Consider the following 5,000-nt stretch of genomic DNA (forward strand, 5'->3'; position numbering starts at 1 on the left):
CCGATCACGTTGTTTTGACCGCACACGCAAGCGGCGCTTTAGCGACTTCGACAATAGAGCTTGTGGTTCTATCTAGCCATCAAGAATGCTGGACTCTGGCTTTTGTCTATTCTGAGAAACCATAATAACTCTGTCGCTCTCTCGCTCTCTGTCGCTCTCTCTCCCCACTACCCTACCCCTGCTCTCATTCCAGGCACCGACCTCTCCCCTTGTACTGAAGGTCAGCCCTGGTGGGGGCCTCAACGCGTGAGGCTCAGTGCTCACATTCTGTGCATTATAATCGATACTCCCCCCCCTCCATCCAAAGCAACAAGGCCCCCTCAACGACAAGTCAACCTGCCCGTTACAGCGCGCGGGGGGGCCCACGGGCTTCGTCAACGGTTCCAACTGTGGCCGTCGTTATTAGTCTTTATGAAACTAATAAGGTTAAAGCTTGGACAAGGCACCGTGTTATTTTACACAACCCTTATTCTAGGGGGATGTCTTAAATTCGATGGATTGACTAAGAACCCAGAGTGAGCTGCCGTGGCCCTTACCTTATCTTGTGGTTTGGGAGCGCTGCGTGCGTCTGCCATTTTCTATTTGCGAGACATTTCCCTCTATAAATATGATGGGATTTATTTATAGGAGCATGTTTAATACATGCACGGCCTCCTGAAATAATCTCTTCTTGAGTTGCATCCTCTGTGGCCACACACAATAGCAAAGTTGCCTGTTGACACATCAAGACACACCAAACACTTACTCATCAGATCCCCGCCGGTCAAAGTCACAGCGGGTACTTTGAAATGGACAGCAGGGCTCTTATGAATACCGTCCACTGCACGTCACGGTGTACTTCAGCTTCAACTCTTGGAACAGTAGGGAACAAGTCACAACCAATAAAATAATCAAATGACAAATTTTCACTGATGTGTGTTCAACAAAAGGTCGAATTTAAAAAAAAAAACGCTCATTCATGGATGCTTGTGCGGTGCCCTCCCTCGCGGTGTGTGTAGCGCATAAATAACAGGGCTGTAAAAATAGCCGGCATGGGTTTAGCGCAATGATAAAAACGTAGCTTTCCTTTTGTGTCAATTGAGACACGCGGTCACCACCAATAGGCGTTGGAGGAGGTGGCATATGCTAATGAGAGACACTTTTCCACTGATCTTGACCTTGACAAACACAATAAATAGGGAGCACGCCTCACCTAGTTGTTTATTTCGTTGTGGGCGCCCCGAGGTCAGTTCTCAACTTTGGATTTGTGTTTTAGGTCGCGCTGTGCGCATTGCGCGCGTGTTGGGTGACATGTCAGCTGTTTTTACGAGGTCCATTTTTTATTTGCAGTCGAACTTTGCCGACTGGTGCCGTTTAATGCAATCTATTTCTCCCTGGAAACAGTGGATTTAAACTCTCAAAAGTGTTGTAGACTATTTAGTGAGCCCGTTTAGGCTTTGTTTCAATCATGACTGCTGCTGAACTAAATTGTCCTTTTAATGGAGAAGCAGAAGAAGACATTAACACATTAAGCAAAACGTGATCTAACGCAAATGTATATTCTCTCACCAAAGGAGTTCCTGAAGCAAACTGTCCCATTGGTGACCACCATGTCTCGCTTTGACTCCAACATGTTTGGGGAGGCTGGACCGTTTTTGCGTAAAACGGATTTGGAGTTGATGGCAGCGCAGGGCATAGCCTTTGACGGTAATCATTGAATGTTCAAACTGCTCTGTGACCTTTAAGCTGAGTGTTTGCATGTTTGTGTGTGTGTGTGTGTGTGTGTGTGTGTGTGTGTGTGTGTGTGTGTGTGTGTGTGTGTGGTCTGTGGATAAGTTATTAGGCTATTTGTGGTATTGCGATGCAGATCACTTTTATATGATTCTAACAATTGCGCACAGATCATCTCCGAGCCAACAGTTGTATGGGGGGATATAGCCTGTAGTAGTATAATTCTGTGCGGCGTTTTAATAACTGACACGTCCAATGCGCCGTTAGGTAAGAAGCGTGCGTGGATCCCGGATGAGAAGGAGGCCTACGTGGAGGCGGAGATCAAAGGACTGGACGGAGACAAGTTCCTCGTCGAGACCAAAGACGGCAGGGTAAGAGGAACTTCCTATACTACCTCCCATATGCATTATTTTTTCCTCGCTATTTGTTTAATTTAATTGAAGGTGTTTTACAATTTGTTTAATTTCAATAAAGTAAAAACAATTATCCGATCATTTAAAACGCGTTAACACACGTAGATATAGGCTTATTTTCTTTATTAGACGGGATACGATTATGAAAAGGCACAGTTTCTGAAACTATACGTTAAAACCCGCTCGTCCAGACCCTCTCGGTGAGAGACGCGGACATCCAGCAGATGAACCCTCCCAAGTACGACATGATGGAGGACATGGCCATGCTGACCAACCTCAACGAGGCTTCGGTCCTCTTCAACCTGCGCCGTCGCTACGCCTCCTGGATGATATACGTCAGTACCCGGGACAACCCGCTCCGCCCAACACGGATTAATGTCCACATTCATTCACATTCACAGTACTGAATTAATCCTTGGATATTTGATTTGGTCGCAATTGCTCTTATCAAAAGAGAAAATGTAATAATAGAAATATAGAATAGGAGGTCAAATATATGCTATATACATATCATATATAAATATATGAGATATTATAAGTCAAAACATGAACACTTGCAACGTAGTCTAACTAATAATAGTCTAATAGTATATCTCAGCACTTTATTTTGAGGTTTTTTTTCTGATACTTTTGCTAATCTTTGAATTAAACCGTGTCTCAAAGCGCTGCCCAGCGTTTCAAAATTGTGTTGCGTTGTTGTGAGTTGTGTTGCGTTGCGTTGTTGTGTACCTCCAGACGTACTCGGGGCTCTTCTGCGTGACGGTGAACCCCTACAAGTGGCTGCCCGTCTACACGCCGCCGGTGGTGGCCGCCTACAAGGGCAAGCGCCGCTCCGAGGTCCCGCCTCACATCTACTCCATCGCCGACAACGCCTACAACGACATGCTGCGCAGTGAGTACACACACACACACACACACACACACACACACACACAAACACACAACGACATGCTGCGCAGTGAGTACACACACACACACACACACACACACACACACACACACACACACACACACACACACACACAACGACATGCTGCGCAGTGAGTACACACACACACACACACACACACACACAACGACATGCTACGCAGTGAGTGACTCCTACAGGGAACAAGATGACACACACACACACACACACACAACGACATGCTGCGCAGTGAGTGCACACACACACACACACACACAACGACATGCTGCGCAGTGAGTACACACACACACACACACACACACACACACACACACACAACGACATGCTACGCAGTGAGTGCTCCTGTAGTGAACAAAATGACACAGAAACACACACAGAAACACACACACACACACACACACACACACACACAACGACATGCTACACAGTGAGTGCTCCTACAGTGAACAAAATTACACACAAACACACACACACACACACACACACACACGACATGCTACGCAGTGAGTGCTCCTATAGTGAACAAAATGACACACAAACACACACACACACACACACACACACACACACACACACACACACACAACGACATGCTACGCAGTGAGTGCTCCTATATTGAACAAAATGACACACAAACACACACACACACACACACACAAACACACAATGACATGCTACGCAGTGAGTGCTCCTATAGTGAACAAAATGACACAGAAACTCTCACACACACACACACACACGAACACATTACGGTAGGAAATGCCCCTTTTTAACATTGGATTTTTTTGTAACCCTTTGTAATACGTTTTGGGGCCATTTTGGATTGTTTCCAGGGCAAACTCACCATAAGTGGGGAAATACCTTATTTTTTTGTATACCTTATGCATGACCAATATTCAGTGACTCCAAATAAAACCAAAATCTGGACCCGCTCTACAAATACAGAATATAAACCCTAGCACACACACACACACGCACACACACACACACACACACACGCACAAACACAAACAATTGTACTGTAATTAAACCATGTGTTTCATTCTTTTTTTTCAGATCGGGAGAATCAGTCCATGCTCATCACGTAAGTCCACAGATGACCACACGACACATTCTGCTGTCAGGTTTTTTTTTTAAGACACGAATCCGGTGTCTACTACTCATTTTTCTTCTTTTTCTTCTTCCTTTTTGTCTTGTAACAAGAGACGTTGTAATGCTCTGGTTTTTATGCTTGACAACGTTATAACGTATCCACACTTTTTATCTTTATTTTTATTTTTTTGTTACACTGCACTATAGCGGAGAATCTGGTGCTGGCAAAACTGTCAACACGAAACGTGTCATTCAGTATTTTGCCAATGTGGCCACGCTGGGCGATGGTCCTGCTAAGAAAGGAGTAAGGCCCTTGAGGCACTTCCTGTGTTACCCACCCTGCCCCCCCCCCCTGCCCCCCCCCCCCCCACCACCTCCTCCTCCTCTGGCTGCTTTTTTGCCAACGTTTTTAAAATGGTGTTCACCCTCTCTTTGGTCCCAGGAACCCCTGCGTGAATTCCCTTTGAATCTGTGCCCGTACCTTTTCATCATTGAATGACAAAATGGCGGCTGGTCGCCGCTCATTAACACCTTCCCCCCTCCCCCCTCTCCCCCCTCCACATAGTCCTCATGGAGCTCCTCCATCCCAACGGTTGATTTTATTTCACCCCCCCGCCTTCATTTGCTCCTTCATCGCTCTGCTGTTCTCGACCCTCCTTAACAATGACCTCCCAGAATTTTCCATCTTCACATTTTTGAGTTTTTCATTTTTTTCTTTGTTCCCCTCTTCATTTTTTTTTTGTGCCTGATTTTTCCTGTCCATTTTTTTTTTTTTTTACCTTTCATAGATAATGAAATGTTTATGCTTTTGGTATTTTTTTAAAATTTTATACCAAAAATGATTTGTTCATGGTATT

General features: G+C 45.2%; 1 protein-coding gene across 1 annotated transcript in view; it reads left to right on the forward strand.

The window, feature by feature from the left end:
* Nucleotides 1–2,973: 2,973 nt before the first annotated feature.
* LOC311372704 (myosin-7B-like) overlaps nucleotides 2,974–5,000 on the forward strand; it is a gene marked incomplete at its 3' end in the record, with an annotated part of 12,991 nt that continues 10,964 nt past the window's right edge. Inside the window, exons 1-2 of the mRNA XM_084489666.1 lie at nucleotides 2,974–3,015; nucleotides 4,108–4,135. The remainder of the gene's footprint in view (nucleotides 3,016–4,107; nucleotides 4,136–5,000) is intronic.

Source organism: Micromesistius poutassou (assembly GCF_964030765.1).
Source record: "Micromesistius poutassou genome assembly, contig: SCAFFOLD_5449, whole genome shotgun sequence".
Lineage (NCBI taxonomy): Eukaryota > Metazoa > Chordata > Actinopteri > Gadiformes > Gadidae > Micromesistius > Micromesistius poutassou.